This window comes from Rattus rattus, chromosome 1 (genome assembly GCF_011064425.1).
Source record: "Rattus rattus isolate New Zealand chromosome 1, Rrattus_CSIRO_v1, whole genome shotgun sequence".
Lineage (NCBI taxonomy): Eukaryota > Metazoa > Chordata > Mammalia > Rodentia > Muridae > Rattus > Rattus rattus.
The window spans coordinates 31097011-31113087 of record NC_046154.1 but is presented as its reverse complement, the minus strand read 5'-3'; positions in this window follow the sequence as shown (position 1 = coordinate 31113087).

Below are 16077 nucleotides of genomic sequence, written 5' to 3'. Positions count from 1 at the left end.
AGCTAAATCCCCAACTGGTGACATATCTTTGCACATATGTTCCTACCTGAAACTTTTTCTTTCTGGTTCTACTAAAATGCCTTCTATATGCATCCTTGATTGCTGTCCTGAACCTACACAGAGCTAACTATTTCATATAGACTTTAAAATTATATTGTTTTATGTGTCTTGCCTGTATGTATGTTTGTGTACCACATGTGTACAGTACTCTCAGAAGCCAGAAGACAGTATCAGATCCTCTGGTACTGTATTTTCAGATGGTTATGAGCCACTCTGTGTGGGTGTGGGGATTGAACTTGGGTCCTCTGGAAGAGAAGCCAGTGCTTTTAACTGCTGAGCTGTCTCTGCAGCCCCTGTTTCTAGACTATAAAAATACGTTTGTGTCTACCTGTTAGGCATAGAATTTCTAATCTCGGGGTCATACTTTTCAAAGTTTAAAGCCCCATGTTAAAAATGTATTTAAATTTCAAGATGGGCTGGGAAGATGGCTCAATTGGTAAAATGCTTGCTTTACAAGCACAAGGTCCTGAGTTTGATGCCCAGAACACATCTTTTCCTATTCTTTTTTTTTCGGAGCTGGGGATCGAACCCAGGGCCTTGCGCTTGCTAGGCAAGCGCTCTACCACTGAACCAAATCCCCAACCCCTAGAACACATCTTTTAAAACAAAACAAACCTACTTGTTGAACTCCAGGACAGTGAGAGACACATCCCCTCAAAAGAGTGAGTGTATAGTGTCTAAAAAACCCTAGAGACAGTCCTCCGCCATTACATGCATGTACCCACATGTGCACGAGCACCCCCCCACACACACACATGTTTTCACACACTCAATCTAAAGACAGTGATGGCAGGACAGTGTGAGAATGAGGTCCTTCTCTCTGTGTGAATGACTGCATAGGCAGATTCCCAGGAAGAAGGCTCAGAGAGCCTTTATTAGTGGTTTAAATAACCATTGTCCTTATTAATTACTGGATTGGTGTTCTCTATCTGAGGTAAACCTGTTTGCTTAATTACTAGGTTCCAGGACGGAAACTCCATCATGTTCTTTCTGGTTTTGTTTGAAAGGTCTAAACTTCAATAATTTATTTAGTGTGTGGGGGGGGGGGGCATGGGATAGTGCATTTGTGTAGAGGTCCCGACAACTCGGGAGAATTACGTATTGTCTCCTTCTACTGTGTGAGTTTTGGGGATGTAACTCAGTTATCAGGTTGGACAGCACGCATCCCTGCCGAGCCACCTCACCAGCCCTTAGGTCCTCAATTTGAAAACACAGCTCTTTGGTAACAGAAAAGCAGGAAAGCTATATACTAAATGCCCATGTTCATTGTAAAATGCCTTCCGGTTTACAAAATACATCTTGGAACTGACAGAGCATGGAGGTACCTTTTAGCATCCTACATGATGGCCGTTCTTATGCTCCATGAGGAATGAGACATTTCTCTCTGCTCTACAAAGTGTTCCTGGACCAACTTTCTATCTTACTCTCTCTGACATCTGCTCTTGGCTGAATAAATGCTGGTCTGGGAATTGTCTGTAGCCTCAGTACATGATTGAAGGGACGATGAAGTGGTCTCGTGGGCGGAAAGATAGTTGGCCAGTCTGTTCATCTCACTAGACTGTTTAGTTTCCCGCGGGAGAAGGGTTCTTCAGGATCTTTTTTGTCATTTATGTAATGTGGCACCTTAAAAGATCTCCCTGGGGAATGGGTGTGGGCTTGGCTCCAGATTCTAGCTCGTTAGGGCACATGACTTCTACTTACGGTGCCTCAGTTTACCCGGTTACTCAGGGAGGGGCGACAGTGACCCCAAAGGGATACAGAGAAAAAGGAGTCATTGTTGGGGATCTTGACTCAGAACATCTCCCAAGGTCTGTCCCTAGGGTGGTGGACTGTCTCTCAAGGCTCTCAAGCCCACACCCCACCACCATAAGTTTTCAATACTAGCCAAGGTGGAGGACGTAGCTCGCCCTCTACCACAACTTGGAGCGCCCGAGGCAGCGTGTCCTCACACCCGCTGGAAAAGTCAGAATCCAGAGTCGGCCCCTCCCCCATCTCCTCAGCCCCTCCTCCTGCGGCTTCCCCACGCGGCCCCCTCCCCCCCATTACAGCATAGCTCTGGGCGCCAAGACGGATTCCAGCCAGGGACTGCTGCAGTCCGCTCTCCGCGCTTCTGCAGCCTGTGTCCTGGCTCTGCAGCTTCGCGCTGTGCTTCGGACAGTCCCCCTTTCCCTTCTCTACCCCACCCCCGCCATGGCACAGCCCCTGGCTCGGGGCCCAGAGGTGGGCGGGCACAGTGGGCACGGGTGGGGCCCCCAGCTAAGACGGCAGGTATAGCGGGGTTCTCCCCGCACACCGGGGATTGCCTCCGCTGGCGGACTGTGGGTGAGGGACGCCTGTCAGAGACTCGGAGGCCGGGCACAGCGCCCCGCCCTGGCAGGGGTGGGGCAGAAGGAACTGGAGAAGGGAAAGGGACTCCTAGAGCCCAGGCCAAGAGCTTAGGTCGGGGTCCAGACCCGGGAAACTAAGGACAGTAGCCTAAGGGGACGTGCCTGCGAGGGGGAGGCTGTGTGTGACATTCAGGGTGTGACTGCCTCGGTGAGGCTGCCGTGTGTCTCCCCTGCTGCCCGCGCTCTGGGCTTGGGTCCCGGTGCCCAGGTCTGCTGTGCGCGGTCGTGACACCGAATGTGCTGGTTCCTGGGTCCTCGGTGCACACCGACCCGGGGGACCTCATTCGCACCCCCGAGCTGGGCCTCCCCGGCGCTGTCGCTCAGAGACGCGGGCGCTCCTCCGGGACCGCGGCGGCCGCCCGCCGGCTGCGACCTCGGTCCTCGCGGGGCCGCTGCGGGGCGGGAGCGCGGGCCCCCTCCCTGTCGCGGGTTCCTGGCTCGGCCGCCCTGCGGGGGGCGGGGGCAGGGGCGGAGCGCGGGCGGGATCCCCGCCTCCCGTCCTGGTCCCGGGAAATCCAGCCTCCGTGGCTTGGCCGCCTCCGTCTCCCGCGCCCGCGGCTGCTCAGCACTCGCTCGGGGCTCCGCAGCCGGCGCAGCCCCTCCGCCAGGGGCTCCGCAGTGCCGGGTCCGGGGCCCGCACTCGCTCCCCGCAGCCGCAGCGCCCCCGGCTCGGGCCGCCGGCACCATGTAACCCCGGCCGGGCCGACCGGGCCAGGTAAGCAACCGGGAGGGGTGGGGACCCGGCCGCGCTCGCCGCGCCCTCTGCAGCGCCCCCAGGCTCGGCCCGCTGCAGCCCCGGCGCCGCCCACGCCCGGGGCTCCAGCGGCCTGGGCTCGGGCCCCGAGATGGGGGGGGGAGGGGCTGGGCCTCTGCAGCCGCCCCCGGCCTCACCCAGGGCCTGGAGGCCGGCGTGACTGACCCCGGGGACGGGTTGGGGACCACGCGCTCCGCAGACGCGCTGTCCCGGCCGGGGCCGCGGGAAGCCGGCCAGCGCCCGCCCAGCCCTTGCCCGGCTAGAATGGAAGCTTGGATCTGGGAGGGAGTAGCCTGCTGGCTGTGGGGGGAAGTCGTGGTGTTGGGGAGATCCGGAGAGAAGTTTCCTCTGCAGGTGTGTGAGCGTGCGTGTGATGAGGGTGTCGCCGTGTGGGTCTGTGGGTGAGCGAGTGTAATGCAGTGAGCGTGCAGGGTGTTAACCGTCCATGAATCTGTCGACATATGTGTGGTTGAGTGTGTGCTGTCACTGTGTGTGGCTGTGTATGTAGGTGTCTGAGTGTGTATGAATGGACGTGCGTGTGCATGTGCATGTGCGACTATCTCTGTGAATGGGTCTGGGTATGTGTGCTGTGTGACTGTGGGAATATATCCAAGCAGGGTTCACCCACACCTGGGCTTTGCCCCGCCCCCATTCCTGGTGGGACTTAGCGCTGGAAGATCATACTTTTCCGAGGTCAGACCGCCCCCTCCCTCCAGGGTCTCCTTATCCTGGACCCAGACAAGAGAACTCTGCACCTTCATCTACTTCCTGGGGCACTCTCTGCGAAGCCACTGGTATCTTTCCCCCCCGGCATGCTGGGTCCCTGCTGGTGGTGAGCCTAAGGCTGTGTACCTGTGTGTGGGGATACTTTTTTTGGGGGGGGGCGGGGGTGGGAGGGTGAAGAGTGCTAGGAGCTTGTGTCATTTCAGTGATGCTTGGCCAAGGCCCTTTAGAGTCAGACGCTGAGGAGGCCAGGAGGAAGACCTTACCTTGCAGGTGGCTTTTCTCCCAGAGTTCCAAGTCCCTAATCTCCAAGTTGTGGGTCATTGGTTTAGCTCACGGTTCCAGGTGGGTCTGTATTTAGCTCCTTGAAGTCGGAATAGAAGAATGTACTTGTATCAGTCTAGGACTTTTGAGAAAACGGTCTTCTCATTTCTTCCTGCTTCTCTAACCGCCTTGGAAGCAGGTGGGGATGCCGTCAGGTTAAGCCATATGAAATTGACAGTATTGAACTGGCTTTTTGCTTTTTTTTTTTTTTTTTTAACCTGCAAAAACAGCCATTCCACACGGTTCAATCTAGTATGATGCCAGTTTGCAAAAGAGGGTGTTGAGGCTTGGGAAGTGCATTGCATCTCTCAAATCACACATTGCCAGACAGTGAGTGGTAGAGAAACATTCTCACCCAGGTCTTCCATTGACCCAAGGAACCCAGCTAGGCCACGGCTGGAGAGTAGTACTTTCTAGTGTGTTTTCTCTGACACTGGATCACTGCCCTCCACTTCTGTCCACTATTCCCTGAGCGTGTGGGGGGGGGTCTACTTCTGTACCCAGCTGTCAGTGCCTAAAAGAGAGATGAGAGAGAAGAGAGGAGGGAGGGGAGGGAGAGCTTCGTGAGTTGGCAGTGAATCAGGGTCTAAAAAGAGAGCTGGGAGGGCTAGGGTGGCAGGTGTTTCTAAAAGGAACGTGAATACAGGATGAACAGCCTCAAATGCAGCCCCCGCACTCCCCCCACTGCCCCACTGATCTGGCAGGCAGTGCCCACTGCATTTCGTGCCAGGGGGCTCACATCCAAGGAGTGAGCTTGCATGAAGCCATAGAGTGATAGGCAGAGGAAGAAGAACCTTTTACAGTTGACTTGGTCCAACCTCTTAATTACAAACTGGGGAGTCTAAAAAGAGAGGAGACCTACTCAAGGTCACACAGTGAACCTGTGGATTCTCAGGCTAGTGTGTCCTCACAGGTAATTTCCTAACCTTCTAACCTTCATGTTCATCCTCAAACTCCCCACCCTCCCCTCAGAGCTAAATGTGCAGGCTGGGAGGGGAAATGAAGACTCAATATGTCTAAGGCTGTCAATCCGTCACCCTGGGACTCCTCTCTGAATAGAGGAGGCTACAGGTATTCCCGGGGATGGGGATGCCTGGCAGGCCCACCACAGAGGAAGGCCATGGCCTTGGCTTAGTTCCAGCTGGCTACCAGCAGTTGCTGCTGTAGGCCCAACCTCAGACTTCCTTCTTTCTTGATGCCTGCTTTCAGCAGCTGCCTGGCATGCAGTATCTCTTGCAGCTGATGTCGGTTGGTGCTTTTCTTTGCCCCACAGTTTCCGATGCACTTTGCTTCTAGCTGGGCTGACAGTGGTTATTTTTGGTTTTGGTTTTTTGGTTTTTGTTTTGTTTTGTTTTTGTTTTTTGTTTTGTTTTGTTTTGTTTTTTTGGTTTTGTTTAAACCTTATTGGGCTTCTGCCGGGTAGAGAAACTTCTGATCTTGCCTGATTGAAAAGGCTGTGTAGCTGCCTGGACCCTTTCTGGACCAGTCTTCCAGGAGTTTAGAGCAAATGGTAAACATAATTGCCCTCATTTTTACTGGAGAGGAAACTGCAGTTGAATGAGGGGCTTTCTGTTTGGTTTCAGGTGGCTGAAATGAAGGGTGGTGTGTGTGTGTGTGTGTGTGTGTGTGTGTGTGTGTGTGTGTGTGTGTGTTGGGAGAGGGTATAAGCATGAGGCTTTTATTGAGACAAGCTGTAGAGACTTTCCCAGTGTCTTCCCATCCCTATGGTCAAGAAGCCTTCTCAGAGTCTGATTTTACACCCACTTGGGGGAGTCAAAGCTTTGTTTCTCAGCGGGGGGTTGGAAGAACAGCTGTGTACCCTCCACTCCGCAAGCATCATGTCTCAACTCCCTCTTTATCTACCCCCCCCTCCTTCAGTCTGAAGGCTGCTGGCTCAGCGGGCCTCCTGCCGTCTGGGGAGTCTGGGTTTGAGCTGGGGTGAGGCAGTGGCACTATCGTTATGGTAACGAGCTGCCAGCTCATCGTTGCTAATAACTTGTCAGGGGCCCCTGGGCTCAGTGCAGCATCCTTTCCCATTAGCCCTTCTTCCCATGTTACAGACAGAAAAAGTGAGGCTTAGGAAGGAGGGGCCTGGGAAGAAGAGCCTGAGAAGGCCGGGTGGCTTCTCCCCTGGGTTCCTTTGCTGGAGAGCCATGGTGAAAGAGGTGAGGTGGCTTGGGAGCTGAGTTATGAATGTGGTCACACAGGTTTGATTCCTTGGGTCGTTAGTGTGTGACTAGATTCACACTTTCCTAAACTTGTGCATGCTAGCTGACATGTTCGTGCGCATATACACAACAGCCCACAGGCAAGCACATTCCAAGCATCCGAGCACACTTGTGTATGAATACTGCCTCTGCCATCTGCACATAAGGCACCCAAGAAATCTGGGTTTGTGGGGGTGTCCAGGTATGTGGGTGGGGATCCGATCTTTTTCTGATGCAGCTTCAAAGTATCTTGTTAACAAAGGGACAGAATGGTCCCAGGGTTCTTCTTCCTTCCAGTCCAGAGCTCAGGAGGGGAGTGGGCTGGGGGGAGGGTGGTACAGGGAATCCAAGCTTTCAGCTCTCCAAGTCCTCTGCCTCTGTGCCCTTTGAGCTCAGGTAGCCCCTGCTCCCCCCCTCTCTGTTCTTTCTCATCCTCTCCTCTTCCTGTGTGTAAATATTAAAGAGCTGAGCCTGCAGGGCTGATGTAGACATGGGGAGAGAATGAAATTAAAAAGGATTCCCTCGCCCCCATCCCAACACCCCCGCCCTGCAGTCCCCCGCTCCTGTTTCTTCCCCTCTCTCTTCCCCTCACTCAGTGGTTCCACATGCCTCTCCTCCCCCCAGTCCAGATGGGAGCTGGCTCCTTCAGAAAGGGGGTTCAGGACAGGGTGTGGGGAGCTACCTCTCTCTTCCTCCTCCCAGCACATCTGCCTACAGGGCTGAGAGCCCCCACGTGAGTATCTATTTTATTTTGGGGTGGTGGTTAAGAAGGAGAGTGCAGCTGTGAGTGGTGTTGAGAGGCTCAAGACTGAAAGGAGGTGGGTGGGGTCCTATCTCTAGGCTTCTTCAGGGAAACTCCGGGTCTGGGTTTCTTTTCTCTTTTGAGACCTCCAGGGAAGGGAGGGATGTGAGGTGTGCCAGGGGACTGGAGCAAAGGTGGGAGTTTTGTGGTTAGCGGGGTTTCATTGGGTAAAGCTTCTCTCTTGCTGTCTGGGTTTCAGAACCCCCCTGGCAGAATGACTGTGGGAACTGTCCTCAGTGCTGAAGGATACTCGGCGGAGAAGCGCTCCTTTTGGAGCTGTCCAGGGTTCTGAAAAGGGTTTGCGCCATTGACGGAAAGTTGCCTGGGCAGTACTGAGGGTTCACTAGAAAAATTCTCCCAAGTGACCCACTTTCCAAGGGCAGAGTCCCTGGATAGAATTATAAATTCTGAGGTCATCCTTATGAATTCAGGTCTCACAGTTGTTAGTGGCATTTGGTAAAAGGACTTTCTTTTCCCTATTTGAGTTCGCCTTCCTCTTGCCAAAACCTGTTAGTGTGGGGCTAGGAAGGGGCAATACGCTGTGGCCATGAGCTTTATTCTTCTGAGGTCATATTAGTATAACAAACTTATGGACCCTGGGTGAGTCCACAAGTTTCTTTTTGGGTCCCAGAAGTTCAGACTCAAGACATTCAGAGTTTTAGTCTGACAGGGTAGACCATGGTGGATGGAGTTCAGGATAATTGACTGGCCACTTGGTGCCAATCTGCTAACCATAACTTTAGACTTGAGAAGAGGAGCCCTAAAATATTCTGCAAGTCTGCTTGTGCTCTGCCCATCCCCAGCCTTAGCTCAAAGCATCATTTTGGAGCGACTTTTGTTGGGGAGGAAGATTTCTCAGCAAAGGATTCAAGGAGTGGGTGGGGTTGTTCAGTGCCATGGAGAAGAGGAGGAGGAGGCTACTGGAGACAGGGCAGCAGGGAAAAGGAAGACCTGGGGGAGTAGAAAAATATCCAAGTGGAAGGATGAGTTCTGGGTTTCAACACTCGGCTCCTCCAGATAGCTTTTCCCCTACTGACCTGCGTTCGGGGTCATGTGCAATGCCCGGGTTCTTCTGCTTTGCTTTTGTAACCGCGAAGGGAATAAAAGCAAGGAGTTATTTCTCCAGGTCCCTTTCCTTGTCATCCCAGGAGGATGAGAGCCAAATGTCAGGACATGCAGATGAGAGTGCGTGTGGGGGGGAACAACAGGCAGGAGGGGTTGATGGGAGCTCACCTCCCATCCCCAAGAGCACAATCAAATATTCAAATGGGATCCTTCTGAGGGGGGGAGGGGAAGGGAACGGTTTCCAGATGACTCTGGGCGGCCATTGGGTGTGGCAGGAAATTCAAGACATGAGAGGGATTTCCAGAGGTCTCACACTGAACCAGTCTCTCCTTCCCTGACAGGACTCCTGGTTAACAGGGGGCCCTTCACCCATCATGTGTTTGATGTAGCTCAAGATGATTTCCCCTTCTTGAGCTGCATGAGAGGAGCCGAGTTTTCGTATGCTTGTGGGTGCTGGGAGGTGGTGGGTGTGGGTGTGGGTGCCTGTTTGGGGAGGGGAGGTGTTTGTGCTCCACTCGGCTCCCTTGGTTACATAACAGCTTTGATAAAGCTCTGGAGCTGCTGTTACTGCCTGAAGCAGTCACCCCTCCACCCCCTCATGGAATGCTTGGTGTCCACCCCCTTCTCCCTGGCCCCTTAGAGAGTCCTGCTATTCATGATCCAGTGTTCTAGCAATTGTTTCTCTTCCAGGAGGTGGCCGCAGCCTGCCTTTCTGTCCCCGAGTGGCTCCTGTTTAGAAATGCTGGCTTTTATGATTTCCAGTCCGGGTCATCCTCTTTACGTTTGTGAGATTCCTGGTCTGTCTGCCCTCTCCCTTGTCAGGGCTCTCAGGCTGCCTTGGGAACCTGGACATCCTGGAGCTACTCTGAAAGGAAGAAGAGGGGGTGTCCCAGGAAGCTTCAGGACACAAAGTAGTTCATTTACTGTTCTTTCTCCGCCTCGATATCAGTTTCAGAGTTTGGGAGTAGAGAAACATACTCAGGAGTGTTAAGAGAAAAACTATCCTTTCCCTTCTTCTGCAACTAAGGGATGTGGGCTGCCTCTCGGATAGGATGAGTTATACCAACTTTATTGCTATCCTCACCCAAGTTGTCTAAGCAGATACTGTTTTTGCCAGGCACGGGACAAGGGAATTTCAATATGTGCCCAGGAGTTGGGTGTACCTTAGAACTAACAGGAACTACTTTGCGAATGGAAAAGTGGGAGACTTGCAAGTTGCAAAAATAAGTTTGTTACTAAGAAGTATAATGATGAGTTTCTGACTTTGTGGACAGGGTAGAGATGGGGGGAAGATGCCTATGCTGTGAGTGGATCTGTGATGATGATGATGATGATGATGTGTGTGTGTGTGTGTATACATGTGGGCACATACATACATGAGTGTATGTATGACTTTGTATACATCCATTTATACATGTAACTTTGAAGGCAGCTAAATCCGCAGATGAGTGTGCGATGTGCTCACCCAGGGATATAGATGCATGGCCATGTGTACGTGAACATGAATGTGGGTCTGTGTATATACTTATGTATAAGTAAATACATATTTACTGAATGATTTAGGAGCACATGAATATATGTGCATAAACTTGATTCATAAAGAGAGGGAGATAGATATTGAGTTTAACTCAACATTGGCTCCGTCCAAAAGTTATTTTCCAACTAGCTTGAACTTGTTCTACTCCGATGTCTGTGGCTCTTCTCCAGAAAGCAGGTGTCTCTAAGTCCCATGTCCTGGGAAGCCAGCTAGTGCCCATCACCATTCATAGGAAGGCAGTTGGCAGAGGGAATTCTTGAAGACAGCTGTGAAAGAGATCTGGTCCTGATGTTGACCAGATGCTGTGCTGTTTAGGGTGTTTGTGGAAAAGTGTGGAGGAGAAACATCATCACTACTGTAGAGGTTTCATGAATTAAGAACACGCTAATAGAAGAAGGGGACAGGGGATATTAAAGAGGCTCAGTATGTGTGTGTATGTGTGTGTGCCCACATGGGGCAAATAGCAATGTGTGTATTGCTTATTTATGGTAATATATGCACATATAACATTAGTGCACTTTCTAAGATGCATATGAAAACAAATTTACACACACACATATGCACATGCCCATAAATGTTAACATGTGTGTGTATGAGCTGTCCCAGTATATGGTGACTGTGACATAATGGCAACTTGTGGCCATAAACCTCTGTATTTTACTTACTCAATCTTTTGTGTTTTGAGACAGTCTCTCACTCTGTACTTCAGGATAGCACAGAACTCAGTATGTAGCCCATGATGGCCTCAGATTCATGGCAATCATCCTGTCTCAGCCTCAGTTGGGATTACAGGAATGAGCCACCATGTCTGTCTCATCCAAGGCTGATGCTGGCTTTTCAGCAGTCCCTGTTCCATCTCACGTGCCTCCCCTCGGGCACCTAGTCGCCCAGTCCATGTCTATTTTATGCTGACACTAATTCCACAGATTCTACTTGATACTCAAGATGCTCTTCAACTTGGAGTGACTTGCAATCTAAGGAGGAAATGTGGGGGCATATGAGCATAAGGGGCACCATGAACCCCAGGAGAAAGTTAGGTCAGCTCAGGAGTGGGAGGGAGGAGTTTGGCAGGGACCCAAAGAAGGTGGAGGGGGTGGAGCTAAAGCTTAAAAGGAGAGCCAGCTTTTGGCGTGGGAGCGAATGAGGGGACAAGTGAGGGGACTGGTATTACGGGGCAAGAAGTGTCCAGCGGGGCTGTGAGATGGCTCAGTGGGTAAAGACATTTAAATGACTCCAAACCTGATGAGTTCAGTCCCCAGAACCTACATGGTGGAAGGAAAGAACCGCCTTCCTCAAGTGCTCTGCTCTCCCCCATGCACACGGTTCGCACCACAAGGGAATAAATATACACATAAACAAATGTATAAAAATATATGAAGGAAAGGTCCCGGCCTGTCTCCCATCCTCCACCCTTGCTCCATGGACCCGGGGTTGGAATAGGATAAGGCTATACTGTACCCTCCCCCCACTCTCTTCTTCTTCCCTGCCTCTTTCCCACCCCTTTCTGAGACAGGGTCTCTCTCAAATCGAGCTGGCGCCAGACTCACCAGACCGCAGAGAATGACCTTACACTTGTGCTTCCCTCTGCCTCTACTTCCCAAGTGTTGCAAGTACAGGCCTGCACCACCATGATAGATTTTAAGAAGTGTTGGGGATCGAACCCAGGTCTTTCTGCATACCAGGCAAGCGCATCTTCAGCTATGGTCATGCTTTCTCACCGGGAGCAACATCCAGAGTGCAGAGTGGGTGGGGCCCGAGTATTAAGTGTAAAACCAATGCCCATCGCCTTCCTGGTCCCAAGGGGCTTCCTTTCCATCCCATAAAGAAGCTGGAAAGTTCCACCACGAGGCTTGATCTTTCCTTTCCCCTCAGCCCGAGATGCTCTTTTAGCCATTCACGCCACCCTCCCTCCCTTTCTTCAAATCTTGGCTCCAACGTCTGTCTTCTGCAGAGGCCTCCCTCCCCAGCAGTCTAACTTAAATAGCCTCTTGTCACTCTACTCCCTCACCCCAGTTTATATATATTTTAAATTTTCGCTCGCTCGCCGCCGCCGCCACTGCCGCCACCACCATTACCTCATATCTCGGTCTCCCATCTCACCAGACCATAAACTTCCCGGGCATGGGAGGTTTGTCTGCCTTGCTCGTTGAGTCCTTGACTGTGTCAGGAAGCGTATCTGGTTCCGAGTAGAGCACTCTCAGTTTATTCGTAACAGATTATAGAGGGATCACACTAGAGGCTGGTAGGATGCCCGGATCAAGGTGTGAGGCAGGGAGACCGGTTTGGGATGCTGTTGTGATAGCCGTGGTGAGAAGTGAGTACGAGGGTGGCCTGATGTAGGATATTAGCCGTGGGGGAAGAAGAAAGGAGAGATAGTGCACACACATGTGCACGCTCACGTGCATGCACACACGGAGAAGGCTAAGGAGGGAAGTAGAAGTGTGTGTGCACGTGTGTGCAAGTGCGTGTGTGTGTGTGTGTGTGTTCTGCGTCTGTGTCACGACTAATACCCCCATGAGAACCTGGACACCCTCCAGCTAACCCTGGCTGCCATTCTCCCTTCCTTTAGGATTTTGTCACTACCAACCCACACACGCCCACCTCTGCCAGCCAGGCTGCAGAGGGCTGCTAAGTAGGGTCTCTGTGGCTCCCTGGCATCCGTGACACAAAGCTCCTGCCTTAGGGAACAGACTAGAAAGCAAACGGGACACTGAACAACAGGGAGAACCTTAGCAAGGCAGAGCCACAGACACAGCCTTGGAGGCGGAGAGCTGGAGAGCTCAGGCACAGCTCAGACTTCCTGAAATCAGATGTGGCATTCTCTCTGACCAGTCCAACCCCTCCCCTGGTGGCGTGGGTGCCATAGCCAAAGATGCTTGAGAGCTGTTGGTCCCTGGGCCTTTGATGTGATGTCAGGTCCAGTTTCTATAGGGTGGTCTGGGCTTGGCAGTATGGGAGGAATTTCTCTTTGTGTTTTGACAGATGGTTTCCCCCTCTCTCATGAGAGCCAGGGGCTTTGAGCTTGCATTGTAGAATTGGGAACTAAGGTCAGACCTCGGGCAGGACCAGTGGGCTGCTAGGAAGAAGGGACCAAGACAGTCTGTGATCACTGATGGTGAGAACTAGAAAAAGAAATGGGGGTGGTGGGTCACCCTTCCCCCACCTCCTGCCTGACCTCTGGGGAAAGGGATTACTCAAGGCTAAAGATCTCTTTTGAGTGTTCATCCTGCAGACCTCTACACCTAGGGCTGGGTTGTTTTGCAACAGAGAGGCTGGTACTAAAACCCATTCTCGGTTGTGGGGTGGAGGGGACCCCTCTGCTGCTCTCCTATCTCTTTGGGGACTAGGGGCCGGGTGCTGCAGCCTCTCCCTTCCCACCTGGGCTGTGAGCTTGGGGGTTGGGCCGAAACAGCCGCCAGAGCCGCCCACCTGCCCGCGGTGTCATGGCAACGACTCTGCCCACGTGGACGAAGAGGAAAGGGAGGAGAAGAGAGGAGAGGTGTCGGCAATGTGAAGATGGGAGGGGGCTTCTCAGAGTTCCTTATGCTAGGGTCCCCATTCCTCAGCTTGGACCAGCCCTAACTCCTTCCTCCCCAGGGACCCCAGGGGAGGGTGTGGTTGTGTTTCCGTCGCGGCTACAGAGTGTGCTTGTCCTTGAGTGGCCTGAGTAATGATGACCTTGGCCTCTTACACGTGGACCTTGGCTGGGGTTCTGAGGAACATGGGGTTTTTGCACATGCACACTTCTCCATGTCTCCCCATACAAGACGGGGGGTGGTGCTTGGGGCTGAGGGGATGAGAGCCCGACCTACTTCTCCATTTTCTCACTATTTTTCAAAAGGAAAATGACCCACTTTTCAACCAATCGGACTGGGGCCTGTTCCCAGGCTGATTCCCTGAGCCCCCCTGCCCGGGCCTCTGCCCCGTTCCTCAGCCTCTTTGCCACGTGCTGGCCCCACTTCGTGGGGAAGCAGGTGCACCAGTGTGGAGGGGTCCTTCGATGCCATCTGTATGTACTAGGTTTGGGATCCTGCTCTGACAGGGGGCGGGGTGCGGGGCGGAGAGTAGGGCCAAAGCTGGTCTGAGAGAAATCAGCCTCTTGGGCCGATGTCCTTGACTGCCACAGCCCTTGGCTTTTTTGAGTGTTCCTTCTCCTAGCCCCCGACAGTCCCAGGATACACCTCCCATTTCACAGAGTGGCAGAAAGGATTCTGGGGATGGTGGGAAGGCTGTGCCCCCACCCAGTTTGTTTCCGTGGCTGGTGGTAACCTGGCTTCCAAGACTGTTCATTTCCACGTGAGAAAGGAAAGCTTGCTCACACTTGCCTGCCTGCCGCAGTTCCTCCAAGAGACCCCCTCAAAATGCTTCTGCCCAGGCCTTGTTTCTCAGCCCCTCCTCTTCTAGGATATTGGTCTGGGCCTCAGAGCTCCCCCTCCCTCAACTATATTGGCCTGGGCTGGCTTGGGGGGGTGATTAGGGATTTAATTATTTAGTTTCTCTAGCTCAGTAGATTAATTCCATCCATCACAGGCAGGCCGAGCCTTCTCTCCTTCTTTGGGCTGCCTGGCCAACCCCAGAGGAAGGGAGTGTATTGCTCACCTGGGCCTAGTATCGGATCTGGGAACGATGGATAAAGTTCTTGTTGGGGGAGGATTCAATGTATGACACTGAGCGGATGTGGGTGCCTGTGAGACAGGAGCACACACATAGCACTCTCCTAGGGAGATAAGGGTGGACGTATGTGCACCCAGACATCAGTGTCTTTTGGGTGATAATCAGACGTAGAAGAACTCTTGTGGGAACGGCGTTTCTGTATGCCAAGTGCCCAGGACTCTCTAGGAGAGTAAGTGCTGTGTAAGAGGTGTGTGGCTGACTGCGTGGCTGGGCACTTAACATCGGGATGAACGTGAGGGGAAACGTGAGTGGGCAGTTTGAGGTAATTGTGTGGCCACGAGTGAGGGAGAAGTGGGAGGGGGGGAACTTTCCTGAGGTGAATGCTGAGCCAGACCTAGAGGGGGGTCTCTCGGCTGACCTCATCAGAGAGCTTGACTCAGAAAGATGTTTCTGATACATACTCGTTCAGTCTGAACCTGGTTTCCTTGAGGTTCAGAGGATCAGTTTTCTTTACATTCTAAGCTCCAGTTTTCTTATCTGTAAGGTGGGACGGAGGGTGGCGCCCACCACGGGCAGTTGTGGTAACCGTGTGAGAAAATATTTTCTCCTGTACGGTTTAGCACCATGCTTGTTACATGGTTATAGCACTCAAAGAGCTGAACTCCTGTAACCCCAGTACTTGGGATGCTGAGGCACAGAGGGATCATAGATTGATGAGTTTGGGTCTAGCCTGGGCTATACATTGAGTTTCAGGCCACCCTAAGCTATGTATACTTAGATGTCTCAAAAACCAAAACAAGGGGCTAGAGAAATGGCCCCATAGTTAAGAGCATTGCTGCTCTTGCAGAGGACTGGGACTGGATTCCCAGCACCCACACTGGATGGCTTGTACTTGCTTGTAACTCCAGTGCCCTCTAGTGCTCCCTATGAACATTGCACGTATGTGGCGCAAGTGCAGAAGAGCAGTTTTACACACATATACATAAATAAGAGTGAGTGAATGAATGGATGGATGAACACTGTTTAAAGTAGCCGGGCATAGTGGTGCATATACGAAAGCCCAGCATTGGAGAAGCACAATCAGGCGGATTGTTGGGATTTTCTGTATGTGATCACCATGCAGGGGATCAAACCCAAGGCCTCATAGATTCGAGACAAACATTCCACCACTGTCCTATCTCTCAGCCTAACTTGTGGTTTTTGAGGTCAGCTTTGTCTATGTAAGCCCAGGCTAGCCAGAGTTACATAGCGAGACTCTGTGTACCTCTGGATGTCCCGGAACTTGCTCTGTAGACTGAGCCAGCCTCAAACTCAGAGCTCCATTAGCCTCTGCCTTCCAAGTGTAGGGATTAAAGGCCTGGCTTTTTTTTTTTTTTTTTAACTCTTTCTTTTAAAATTAAAAACAACAAAATCTGGGCATGGCAGCACACACACCTTTAATCCTAACACTCGAGGGAGGTAGGTGGATCCCTGTGGCCTATATAGAGAATTCTGGGACAGCCACGGATATAGCTCAGTCGGTAGAGTGTGCACCTGACATGGATGATCCTGTGTTCCATTTCCATCACCACACAGAGCTCACGTGAAATTCCAGTAGGCAGGAG